This window comes from Heptranchias perlo, chromosome 7, assembly GCF_035084215.1.
Source record: "Heptranchias perlo isolate sHepPer1 chromosome 7, sHepPer1.hap1, whole genome shotgun sequence".
NCBI classification, from domain to species: Eukaryota; Metazoa; Chordata; class Chondrichthyes; order Hexanchiformes; family Hexanchidae; genus Heptranchias; species Heptranchias perlo.
Genome location: NC_090331.1, coordinates 71,486,729 through 71,500,944, shown reverse-complemented (window position 1 = coordinate 71,500,944; position 14,216 = coordinate 71,486,729). Strand labels below are relative to the sequence as shown.

The 14,216-nt window shown below is 45.6% G+C and overlaps 1 protein-coding gene across 5 annotated transcripts in view; it reads left to right on the top strand.

The window, feature by feature from the left end:
- Window positions 1-14,216, top strand: part of LOC137323846 (diacylglycerol kinase beta-like) — a 479,766-nt gene that overhangs the window by 147,010 nt on the left and 318,540 nt on the right. The gene's annotated exons all lie outside the window — the stretch shown is intronic.

Sequence of the window (14,216 nt, the reverse complement as noted above, 5' to 3'; positions counted from 1 at the left end):
AGCCTTCATCCTACCCACCCCTATGCTCTGTTTCCTCCCCCTCACCTAACCTGCCCTTCTCAATCTCCCCTACTGTACCATCATTGTCCCCTCCACACCGCTCCCCCACTCCACAATTAAAATTTTATGTCACAACTCAAAAGATAACAACAACAAAAATCACTGAAATCCCGAGCGGGTTCAGAACCCAGCTCCAACACGCTGACTTCTGGGTTCCCCAGTAACGCGTCCGGTTGCGGGCGCGCCTCCTGAATGCAGAAGATCCACCGGCAATTCAAGCCAGCAGGACGATACTTTGCATAGTTTGTCAGCTAGTTGAAGTACTTGATTGACTCGACATTTTGGCAGGGGTGCGGTTTTGAAGCATCCTCAGCGTGTTTCCCATGCTGCGGGAAACACTCCCTGTTGCAACAGATGTGTTTCAGCCAGCAGCCAGTGGGAGATGCAAATGCTTATTTGACAGGTGGGGAGAAAACCTCATTTATTGCAGCAGGGCACTCTGTCACTTCAGACAAAGATTTGGCTGCGATATCTTTGTGTTTTCACTGAAAATTCTTACTTTCCACCCAAAACTCTGCTGTTCAAACGTATTTAACTACTTTGCAGACCCCCTCAAACTCACACCGTCAGGATAGGGGGTGCCATGGCTGCATTCACCACTACATCCAAGGACGAGCAACATCACCAGCCTCGCCAGGCACGCCATCCACCTCCGCCACGTGGGGCTCCACAACACAGTGCTGTGCCACAGGAACCTGCACAAGTGCACAGATGGCAACAACAGAGAGAGCGACATTGCAGGAGGCACTACCCTCGCCACAGGGTCTACAGATTGAGGCTCAGCTTCCTGGACCTCTCTTAGGACCATACAGAGGCTCAGAGTCAGTTGCTAGGTAGTTGCAGACATCTGCAGCTTCCTTCATGCCAAGCTGCTCCCAGCTAGGCCGAGCAGCATCTCCTTACCTGTCGCTGTCAAAGTCACCACTTCCCTCAACTTCTGCACAACAGAGAGGGGTGCCGCTTGATGAGGCCCCATCCACATTGAGGAGGAGGAGGAGGAGGAGGAGGAGGAGCAACCCATGGGCAGAGCAGCGGCTCACCTGACTGCTCCTGAGGCCAGGGAGTCATTGATATGTGAACGGTTCTCCTAACATCAGACAGTGTGAAGGGTCCAGTCCTCACCACCTGGATAGAGCAGCGCCCACACCAGCCACCCCTCCCTGCACAAAACAGTCCAGCAACTACACATACACCCACTGTAGAGTGACCCAATGGGTGGTACTAAGTGTTGGTGTTCACGGTGAACCTCATGAAAGGTCGTTATTACATAAGCCAGTCAAGAATGATCAAGATGTGGCAGTAGTGGTGACAATAATAACATTTAATGTGAGTGTAACTAAAAGCAACTATAAATAAAAAACATGACCAACCGTCGAACACCCTTGTGCATCCCCTTCGTGCTTACAAAACCGTCACCTTTCACTTCCGACTACTTCTACGTGGTGCATCCCCTGCGGCTGCAGCAAAGGTAGTGGCAGGTTGCTCTTGTTCATGCCCTGACCGATTAGATGCTTTGGGCCAATGCCCTCTGCATTTTGGTGCCCCTGAGGGCCCCTCCAAAGACTGCTCCACCTGTGCAGGGGCAGACTCGGCCATCTGGAGAGGAGGCAGTCTTGCGGATACTGGTTGAGAGGGGGGCAACGGGTGAGACGTGGGAGCACTTTGAGTGGTGTCCCCACTTCCATATCCCTTTTTGCCATCATCCCTCCCCTGGGCCAGGCCCACACCACTCCTACCACTCTGCTGGACAAGAGTTTAGAGGACACGTATGAAGCCTTGTAAAGCCAGTACTAGTGTATCTGCCTGCCTGTTTTCAGGGCCTGAATGGACTCATTTTGTGAGCCATGTTTGAAGCTCAATGGAGGCTAGCCTTTTCTCCATCACAGACATTCCCGTATTTACCCACGTCAGTATGTCAGAGATGCCCTCACGTCCCTGTGACAGTATCTCAGAGATTCCCTCTTGTGCCTGTGTCACCAATCCACTCATGCAGGAGTTGGACTCCTCCATCCTCTGCGCAATTCATAGAATAGAATCATAGAAGTTTACAACATGGAAACAGGCCCTTCGGCCCAACGTGTCCATGTCGCCCAGTTTATACCACTAAGCTAGTCCCAGTTGCCTGCACTTGGCCCATATCCCTCTATACCCATCTTACCCATGTAACTGTCCAAATGCTTTTTAAAAGACAAAATTGTACCCGCCTCTACTACTGCCTCTGGCAGCTCGTTCCAGACACTCACCACCCTTTGAGTGAAAAAATTGCCCCTCTGGACCCTTTTGTATCTGGAGCGTATTTGTATTTGGAGAGTGTGCATGGCACCTCGCGAATGTGCTGCTGCCCCTCGATCATCTTGCGTTTAAAGGATGGCCCCCAGGATTCAGCATCTGTGTCCAGCTGAGCAGAGCCTGGAGAAGAGTGCTCCCGCCGACGCGGACTCTCCACAGCTGCCCCTGCCATCTGTGTCTGCTCGTGCTCACGTGCGTGGTACCTCATCATGTGCGACCCCAACTAACTGCGGACTAGGACCTCCCGAGGTGTATGTACCTGCGCTGGTGCAGATGTGATGGTGCACCCTCAGAGGCCGACAGGTCCTCTGAGGAATCGCCCTCTGCTGTCACGGCGGTCGCTGAAGGCCCTGTAAGAGAATAGAAGGCAATATTAAGCATGATCATGGATATGTCATGTTGCGATGATCATACTGAGGTGCTGACGGTGGCAAGGAATGTGAACATCAATTCATATTGTGTGTGCTGAATGTTAAAGTTCTGTCACCAGACATTTGTCGGGTGCCAGTCTCGGCCTCCCCGACAGACACTCAAGGGTGCAGCTCAGGTCCAGCGCCTCCTGCTCCGCGTCTGTGAAGATGACTATTTGTTGCGACCCCCCCCTCCAGTCCTCTCCCTCTCCCGTGCATTCTGGGCTCTCTTCTCCTATAAGGGGAGAAAGTACAGACACGTGAGTGAGTGATGGTGATGAGGCCAACCGATGAATGCATTGGCTTGGGTGCGGCTGACGGTGAAAGAGATGCATCAGAGGGTGAGTATGAGACACAGCCATGACATTGTATGAGGATTGGGTTGAGTGGTAGTGGTGGGGTGAGTAACGGGGAGGTGAGGAAGTGCAGGTAAGTTGAGGATGAGCCTTAAGTGGGTGTGGGGAGTGATATGATAGAGTAGTGTTGGCAGTGCAGGATGAGTTGGGGGGTGGGGGCGGTGATGTGGAAGACGGAATGTAGGAGAATAAGTAAGTGTACCACCTTTGGCTGACCTAGTTAGGTCATTGAAGCGCTTCCTGCACTGGGTCCAAGTGTGGGAGATGTTGCTGCTGGTGATCTCCTCTGCCACATGAGCCAGCCCTTCTTGGTGGCAGATGCAGGCCACTTCCTCCTGACTGCCGGGTAGAAGACATCCTCCTCCTCACCCCTGTGTAGCTCCATTGTGGTGTGTGGGTGTTTGCTCCAGGAGCAGCCATTGGAGGACTGCCCCTTTAAATAGAGCTCCTCCAACTGACGGCCTGTGATGCGGGTGAGCAGTCCGCCTGCTGCGCAGCTTTCAGATGACAAACCCGGAAGCCACGTTAAGTGGCTCCAATTGACCCGCGATCGGGTGGGAAACAGACAGATTTTATTGAGCGGGTTACCCACTGCCCAATCGCCCCCCCTGCTGCCATCCCGCCTCCCTGCTAATATCGGGGCGTATATCTCACAAATCATGCAATTGAATTTGTGTGAAGTTCAATACTGAAGAAAGGCTAGAAGTCATTTGAGAATATTGTAGATTTTTACTATGAAATATATAAAATAAAAAATATCCCTTGGGGGGTGTTAGAGTGATCAGTTAATGTAATAACAAATGTTGCTTTTATACAGCAATGGGAATTGTGATCGTAAAAGCTGTTATTTGTCCAAACCTCATACTTCCAAAATGCAAATTACAAAAATGTAGCCCTCAAAGAAATTGAAACACTGTTAATATGAAGAGAGGATTTCTACTGAATGATTAGAAGCCATTACCAGATAAGCCTTGATGCTGGTACTACTTAAAATTGAAAACAAGACAAGTATCAAGCCACAGTAACATTGAGAGCCAAATCTGTCATCTATACCCTCTTGTAAATGTCTGGACTCACATTTAGTGGTTATATAAACTATCTGCAATATGTTCTAAGAATTGATTTGGTTGTAATATTTCAGTCTCTGTTTATGGAGCTTCTGACTCATCTTAAAAGAATCGTCCACCTGTCAGTAAACTGTTGCCCTGGTTTCAAATAGGCAGATGGACAATTGAGCATTGGGTTGAAATCGGGGTATGTTTCTGCTGTATGTTAATTTGGGTGGAAAACATTTTCTGCATAAAGTTACCAATTAGAGATGGATCCAATCTATTTTAGACTTGACGTGATTGTCCACTGCAGCATAATTGTTTCTTCATGTTGTAGAAATTAAATTCAACAGAAGACAGGAGGGATGATTCTCCCTTCTCCCAAATAGCACCTAAAAAATAGGTGCAACGTTGAGGAAAAATGAGCGCTAATCTTTTGCTCCCACTCTATTCCTGATCAACACTTCACATGAACTTGCTGTACGGCTTTTCTAGCGCCTTGGGACATTTTGCTACGTTAAAGGCTCTATATAAATTCAAGCTGTTATCTGCACCTGAAGTGGATTCAGCATTTACAGCAAATGACTACCTGAGGTCTCTATACACAGATTTCCTCCAATAGCACCAGATGCAGATCGGGGCAGACTATTCCCATTTTAAAAACCTGGCACTACAGCTTCCTAAACTGGTGCTCCTTTCTAAAAGAAACAGGCTGGTATTGTCAAAAAAGAGCTCGTCACTGTTTTGGGAAGGCAACAGTAAATTCTAGCTGTCTCAAAAATGCAGCAACAGTTGTAATCTCTTTCCTGGTTCAAGAATGGTGAGAAAATCCAGATTCCAGCAGCAGCTTCTATCCTGAGTTGTCTCCTGCATCACCTCTTTAATGTTGCTGCTTTACATGATAGCTGTATTTTTCAACAGCCTGTTACAACTGAGTGACTGGAATCGCACAGCTCCTCTCTCTCCTGCTCTGCTGGCCATGTAAGCGGTTGCCGTCAGTTTTGCCTCTTGCAGGGCTAACCAAGAATTCCTGCGCAAGGTTGGGACCCAAGGGTCCTGACTTTAATTTTGGCCCTTCCGGCGGACCTCCACCAATGTTATTGCAGGACTATGCCAGGCCACAGATTTTCAGGGCCCATTTACTTATTTGAAGAACCAATAAAAAAAAACGATTAGTCTAAGGAGATGTGAACCGTCTCCCTCACCGTGCAGTTGTATGACTTTCAACTAACTGTGAGCAGTGCCGTGGGAGCACTGCTATTGCAATTAATAAATTGATAGTGACAACCTGTTAATAAAAATATTAATATAAAGTGGCGTGCCTTTCCACTTCTACTCAGAAATGGAGTAAAAGATTTTTTCAATTTAGGGTTTTGATTTTTTTTTTAAATAAAGGATTTGAATATGTTTTTAAAAATGTTTGAAAGCTTTTTTTTTAAAAAAAATAGGAAACCATTATTGCATGATTCATTTTTAAATGTGGTTAATATAATCCTGAAATCCAGATTTGTGGTTTACTCATATTAAATCAATTTTTGTAGGTCACATAAAACATGTTAAACCTGTCATTGAAAATTTCATCAAAATAATAAAAATTGGATGGATTTTCAGCGGATATCCTACAAAATGGCCACAACGGAAATCTGTGGTTTCTATTTAGGATAAGAAAGCATTCTGTTTCACTTAAAATGTTGGCGTACTCTTAAATTGTGAATGATATGTTTTAATTTCATAAGTGTTCATTGAAATGTAATATTATTAATAACAGACATCGTAGTCCTTGAGAATGACACTCTGTTAATAAAACAAGTAAGATTAGGTGGTCAAAACAGCTGGACGAACAAGCAGTGAACATATTGTGTAGTTTAGCATAAGAATTTTTCTTTAAATTTACACATTCACCGATCCGTGTTGAAGCAATCTGTAGTCATGACATGTTGAACAATGTGTTTGCTCAATATGTTGTTCTACATTTGCAAATGAAATAAAATTATTGAAATTTGAATTTGGATGAATTGTAGTATGGGGGTGATTTTTTTTTCTCTCTAGACCATTATGTTGAATGAAAGTAACCCCAGATAGAATTAAGAAGTCAAGTATATACATGGAGGACTCAGGGCAAGGCATAATCAAAAGTCTTTAGCAGTTAATAGTTAGGAAGTGGCTCACTAACATCCCCCTTTTATGCTTTGTTGTGGCTTGAAACAGTCACCACTGTGTCCCAGAGTAGCCTACACTACTGTGCATTGGAATTTGTGAGAACCTTTATGATACTGCATGCCTCAATAGTGCATTAATTTGCACTGTGCATCACATGAATTTTGATGAATAACCCCTGCCACTAATGTCTACTCATGTCACTTTCACAGAAAAAGGTGGCCTACAGCAGTACAGTCTGCAGTGGTATTGGAGGCAGCAGCAACACATTGAAGGCCCTGACAACTTTGAACAAAGGGCCAGAGAAATTGTAGGGAAGTCGCATCATTAGACTGACGCATTAACGTGTCTCGCCATTATTAATTTGTAAACAATCCAACAATTTACGGAGTAAAAGAAATACGTCATAAGTTCCGATTCTTGCTGAACGATTTGCGGCGCTCTGCTGTTGGCATCGCCAAAGCCGATAAAAGTCCCTTCTCGCCGTGAGGCTCCCCGTTGAGCTTAATGGAAATTGCTGGATTTACGACATTATTATGAATTATTTCCACCATAGCCATTTAGGGCTGGTAATTGATGTTGTAGAGGGTGCTGTTAATGATGTGATTTATGGCCCTCACAAGACACCCAACTCTGGACCAGTGAAGCTGTGGAGTCTCTCTCCAGCAGGTAGTGAATTGTTCCTTGAGGTTTTTTATCCTTTTTTATCTGTCTTGGCAGTCTTTTTGGGCCAGTCATACCATCCCCACTCCTATTAGTGTCGGAAGGCAATCATTTTCAGAATGCAAAGCTGTTTCATCACTCAGAAGAGGGTGAAATCAGTGCAACGGCCTACCCACTGAGTGTTCCATTGTTCCTGATCATGATGGGCGACCTGGAAGAGGAGCAAAGAGAGCAGGCACGTTGAATGAGGCACCATGGTCAGAGGCTGCCCAGATGTAACTACAACCCCCCCACAGAGTCTACAGGGAGAGAATGTCCCTCGAGACAATATCGGAGGAACTCTGCGTGCTCAGATTGCGTTTCAGCAAGGACCTCTGTGAGATCTTAAAAGAGGACCTGCTGCCTTGGTCCACCTCCCCCAGTGCCTTGTCAGTGGCCATGAAGTTGACAACAGCCGTCAATTTCTACGCATGCAGTTTATTTCAGGCAGGCGTCAGTGACATGTGCAACGTCGCTCTGTGGCATGAGGGCCTGCATTCCACAGGTCATATATGCTACAGGGTATCTGACTTCATCAGCTTTGACAAGTCCCCAGCGCAGCAAAGGGAGAGGTCCATCGCATTCCACAGTTCACTGGCCCTTCTCCCGGCCACCCTGGGACTCCACCAGTGGAATTGAGGTGGACTAGGAAGTCCGGAATGTGTCCATGGAATGATTCCGAGTCATGGCGCGAACATAAGGGAGGACCGGCAAAATTTGAAGTGAAACAATGGAACTTTTATTTTGTGCAACAGTTTAAACAACAAGTCAACAAATTAATGCAACTGAGAGCAAGAAACTGTACATTCTAATCTGGAAGAATTAACAAAGGAGTAGTGCATAATTTTTTAAATAGTGCAAAAAAAATAAGTTATAGGATGTTATTAACAATGGCAAGTGAATGTTCTACAGTAAACATGCATACATCACTGCCTGTAAAATGAGCAGCAGTGGTAACACTATTGAGGTAATCAATTGAAAAGTAGCAGTTGTTTCAAAAGTAGTGCTAGATTTCTCCTGTGACAACAGTTGCAAATGTAGATTTGTTCAAAAGTAGTAAACTTTCTCAAAGTATCAAAGTTTCAAACGACTTCTTCTAAGATTATTAACAACACTTGTGAATGTAAAGATGTTAAACATTATTAAATATTTTTAAGTTTCAAAAGTTGCAAACAACTTCCTATACAATTATTTAACAACAATGTCAAGAATAGTAAATGACACTTCAGCAACAAGAGAACAATAACAGCAACAATATCAACGAGAAGAACAATGATAAAAACATGTCCAACTACTTACAAGAGTCCGAAGTGTGCCCGAGGGTCAGCTGTGAGTGAGACTGAGCGGAGGAGGTGGACTCTGCATGAGAGGGGCACCCTATTCCCTCCGACGCCTCGCCCCATCACGTGCATGCACCCTTATGCCAAGGGCAGGGCTCCTGCGTCCGACATGTCGGTCGGGATCAGGGAATTGGGTTCCTGATGTTGCTCCTAGGGGACACGGGGAGCAGGTGGTCTGCAACTACTGGCAGCTACCTCCTGTGATGGGGCAACTGCTGGCTACGCTGCTGGAGGGTCATCCTCAGTGGCCAGGTCCTGCAAGGCCTGTGTGTCCGGCCTGGGGATGGAAGGAGGTGGTTCTGGGAACTGCTTCCTTCCTACTCGTCGGCAGCATGTCCCTCATGCCTCTGGCCCGTGCGTAGCAGGTGACGTTGCAAGTGGGGGCAGAACAGGTGTTAGCTGTGGCACAGTAGTACTCATGGAAGCAAGTCAACTGCCAGCACAACAACCTGGCAGAGATCAGGGAATCTGTCTCATTATGTTAATGGCCCTTTGACTGGAAATTCTGCCAGGGGGCATCTTTGTATCAAGTGAAAGTCCCACCTTGCCAGACATGCACACAATTGGAAAATCTAGGCTTAATAAGCTGTCATCGTTTTACAATGGTAGTTTAGAAAAAAAGGATTGCTCTTTATCTTTACATGCCGAAGAAAATGTATCTCTTGGGCACCTTCACCTCTGTTTATGAATTAATGCCTGGTCTGATGTGACAGGTTTCTCAGCCCCTTTGAATTATGTTTATTTTGAGGAAAGCACTAACTTCCTCGATGCAGAAATGTTAAACAAGCACATTGAGAAATTAAAATGTAGAAAACAAGCCCTAAATAAGGTTTTTTTCCTCTTCACTATTGCTATTTAAGTATAAGCACTTTACAAATGGATGGACATCGACTTTAGACAATAATAATGCAGTTTGAAAAGAATTTACAAAAATCAAGTTCCTCCCTCTTTTTGTCTTAATAGATTACACCAAGAGTGTCCAAACTATGTCCCATGGGCCATTTGCAGCCCCCAAGCCATGGCAATCCGGTTCGTGAAACCCAGAGTACTTAGTCCTTTTTACACTTCTGCATCTAATTTCCTGGTTTGTCCTTTTTGAATTTTGTGGGCCTGGAGATTTGGAAAGGGCTATTCATCATGCTGTTGTGTCACTGGGGAATAAATATAAATCAGAATGCTCAAATGTTGGTCTCAGCGATTTGAGATTACACAAATTAATGGGAACATGGACTAAATCTTTTCAGTGTAAATTCTGCGGTACTATGTGCTGACAAGTAGATATGCAATGGGCACAGGGGAACAACAGAATTGGGAAAGCAGTTCCTGCACTGATTTCTTACTGGACTGTATTTCTGCAGTCTGCTGCATTTGTGAGCTGAAATGCTTCCACCATTTTGTGCCTTCGTCTCATTAAGGCCTCAGATCTTGTGCAAAACTATTTAAAGGAATGCCCAGTTTGATTCCATGGCTTTTATCTGGCATATGCTATTTTTTTTTTCTTGAGCACCTATTTTGAATGGTTACCATTGCCCTGAGCTGTTGTGCCTCTGGCTCACTTCCAGCTAGCCCTATGGTGTCAGCTTATATGCTGCCCACTCACGTATCAATAGCTGTATCGGCCAGCTCTTTCATCGCCTTTCCTGCTCAATATCATGATACGGCTGCCTAAAGTTGTCTTACAGCTGCAGTTCCAAAAATACAGCTTTTTTTTATGACTGCTACGTGCCCAGCCTGAAGCCTTTTCTGGTCAGTAATTGACCATGTTTGTGCAAATGGTTTGAAAAGATGTGGTATAGCAAAGCTTTCAACTGTACATTGTTGTTTGAACTTGTGCCCTATTGATGTATGGTTATGTAATGAAAGAGCTGTCCAATTGTGTAAGGGCCTGGCATGTGGGCAGTAAATGTGGAACAGGTTGATGAGCAACACTTCATGGCATGGAATCGTGGACCATATACCTAGCACTTAGTATTTTTTGGGTTGTCTTACTTTGCCAGATTCCTTAAAGTGTACTGTTCCATGTCCTGAAGGAACTGTAAAAAGTGTTGAGATTGGCTGCCACCTCCTGCCAGTCATGATGCCCTCGTGTCAAACGGGACAACATTCCTCTCGTACCTCGTACAGCAGCACGTCCATTTTCTCAGCCCTCAGAGGTAGTCAAGTGCAGCACTGTCTGCCACTTGCCCACAGCCTTAGTTTCAAACCCTCTACATTCGGTTTTCCATCTTTTCATTTTCATCAATCACTTCTTACACCCCCCTCACCCCTCCACATAGAGTCTTTGAGAACCTCGATCATTTTAAAATCATTTTTGAGTCTTTAAAAAGCTTCCAATAATTTATAACCCCCAATAAAACCAGTTACCTTTTAATTGGTTCCATTCTCTTCAATTTCAGCTCGGCTGTATGCTTGCAAGTTTTTGCATTTCCCCCCACCCCCCAAATTTTAACCACATTTATGGTCTAAGCTTCAAGGGACAAAGGGAGTGTGTTTAAATGAGATTTATGAGCTGGCCTCGCAATGCACTACCAAAGTGGCATTAATGCAAGGTAATAAATGTTTTTAAAAGAAAAAAAGACACTGGGATTTATATCGTGCCTTTCACGACTTCTGGACGTCCCAAAGTGCTTTATAACCCATGAAGTGCTCTTGAAGTGTAGTCACTATTGTAATGTAGGAATTTAAAATTTCAGATAGCCTCATATTAGTCAGCTGGAAAAACATTTTATGAGTCCAGATCACTCATAAGTAACATTGGAAACAGAATATTTTTAAATTGTTATGGAGAGGTGGTGGGGGGGGGGGATTTTCGATTTCTGCCCACGCCACCCACTTGAAGGCAGGGTTGGCAGACATGAACTGTTTTCAGGTTCAGACTTTATTTGAATGTAGCTGCCGAGCTGTGGGTGCCAGTTGTGGGAGTGTGGGAAATCGGCCGGCTCCTACGCTGAGCTGGCCAGCAGGAAGGGTCTGGGAGACAGGGCAGCCAATCCCAAGCTGGACTGAACATGGTCGGGCGCTGGCCCCAGAAAAATTCCCCTCCAAAAATTTTCAGGGTTTTTCTGGAGCGGCCGGCGGCAGTCCCTTTAAGGACCATTGGTTAGACTGCTCACTGCCTGGTACAGACACGCGATTTGCATAAGTAGGCAGTCTCCCACCTGAAACAGGTGGATGTGCTGCTCGTCCATTTACAGGCCTCACCTGAAAATGGCATCAGCTGATCCTTGGGCGTTCAAGGGACAGCTGAGGTTCCCATCCCCAATTTTCAACTGCTGGACGCCCATTTTTCGGGCGAGAAACAGCCAGCCAGCAGTTGAAAATCACCCCACTTAATTCTAATGCATTGTATTATGGAACTGCAAGATGAGCTTTTAGGCCCCATTTTCCACAAGCAGAGCTCCTAATCTTAGCCATGTCTTTGTTGGTAGGAGATTAAGTGAAAGCCGCACGCTTCCCAATATTTCCTTGTAGGAAATGAGGGATGGATAATCAGAAGATTGCTTATCCAATGTGCAGTTGCATACCTAGAATCTGGTAGCATATCACAAATCTCCCTTTGCCGAGGAAGAGTACCAAGGGGAGAATAGCAACTTTAAATTTTTTATTTTAATATATGGGCTTAATATGCTGATGGAAACTTAAAATATAATTCTCTCAAAACAGGTCAAACTTCTTTAAGGTTCCAATGTCTACAAACATCCCCATCCTCAATGATGGCGGAGTCCAGCACGTGAGTGCAAAAGACAAGGCTGAAGCGTTTGCAACCATCTTCAGCCAGAAGTGCCGAGTGGATGATCCATCTCAGCCTCCTCCCGATATCCCCACTATCATAGAAGCCAGTCTTCAGCCAATTTGATTCACTCCATGTGATATCAAGAAACGGCTGAGTGCACTGGATACAGCAAAGGCTATGGGCCCCAACAACATCCCGGCTGTAGTGCTGAACACTTGTGCTCCAGAACTAGCTGCGCCTCTAGCCAAACTGTTCCAGTACAGCTACAACACTGGCATCTACCCGACAATGTGGAAAATTGCCCAGGTATGTCCTGTCCACAAAAAGCAGGACAAATCCAATCCGGCCAATTACCGCCCCATCAGTCTACTCTCGATCATCAGCAAAGTGATGGAAGATGTCGTCGACAGTGCTATCAATTGGCACTTACTCACCAATAACCTGCTCACCGATGCTCAGTTTGGGTTCCGCCAGGACCACTCGGCTCCAGACCTCATTACAGCCTTGGTCCAGAAATGGACAAAAGAGCTGAATTCCAGAGGTAAGGTGAGATTGACTGCTCTTGACATCAAGGCAGCATTTGACTGAGTGTGGCACCAAGGAGCCCTAGTAAAATTGTAGTCAATGCGAATCAGTGGGAAAACTCTGCAGTGGCTGGAGTCATACCTAGCACAAAGGAAGATGGTAGTGGTTGTTGGAGGCCAATCACCTCAGCCCCAGGGCATTGCTGCAGGAGTTCCTCAGGGCTGTGTCCTAGGCCCAACCATCTTCAGCTGCTTCATCAATGACCTTCCCTCCATCGTAAGGTCAGAAATGGGGATGTTCGCTGATGATTGCTCAGTGTTCAGTTCCATTCGCAACCGCTCAAATAATGAACCAGTCCGTGCCCGCATGCAGCAAGACCTGGACAACATCCAGGCTTGGGCTCATAAGTGGCAAGTAACATTCGCGCCAGACAAGTGCCAGGCAATGACCATCTCCAACAAGAGAGAGTCTAACCACCTCCCCTTGACATTCAACGGCATTACCATCGCCGAATCCCCCACCATCAACATCCTGGGGGTCACTATTGACCAGAAACTTAACTGGACCAGTCATATAAATACTGTGGCTACAAGAGCAGGTCAGAGACTGGGTATTCTGCGGCGAGTGGCTCACCTCCTGACTCCCCAAAGCCTTTCCACCATCTACAAGGCACAAGTCAGGAGTGTGATGGAATACTCTCCACTTGCCTGGATGAGTGCAGCTCCAACAACACTCAAGAAGCTCGACACCATCCAGGACAAAGCACCCGCTTGATTGGCACCCCATCCACCACCCTAAACATTCACTCCCTTCACCACCGGCCCAAAGTGGCTGCAGTGTGTACCATCCACAGGATGCACTGCAGCAACTCGCCAAGGTTTCTTCGACAGTACCTTCCAAACCCGCGACCTCTACCACCTAGAAGGACAAGAGCAGCAGGTACATGGGAACACCACTACCTGCACGTTCCCCTCCAAGTCACACACCATCCTGACTTGGAAATATATCGCCATTCCTTCATCGTCGCTGGGTCAAAATCCTGGAACTCCCTATCTAACAGCACTGTGGGAGAACCTTCACCACACGGACTGCAGCGGTTCAAGAAGGCGACTCACCACCACCTTCTCAAGGGCGATTAGGGATGGGCAATAAATGCCGGTCTCGCCAGTGACGCCCACGTCCCATGAACGAATTTTTTTTTTAATTGAATGCACTGCTGGTTCTGTGACCATCTTTGAGTCAGTATATATTCTCATCATCTAGTGGAGACCAGAATAATATATTACGCTGCCTGTACTTTAGCAAATTAAAAACTTTACAATTATTATTGATACTTGTGTATACATAAACTACGCAACTAAGCTTATGTAAGAAGTTGTATCCTTTTATGGAAATCCAGCACATTGTTCGTTTGAACATCCACAAAAATGCTGTTTATGACTATCTTGCTACTGACAATATTAGACCCGTAAATGAGTTATAATTGTTTGACAAAGTGAATGCTAAATTTAACCACCTTGTCTCTAAAAATGCATCCTTCATGGTAATATTCATTGTCTTCGTGAACTGTTTTATGGTTGTATTTTTCTTGGTTT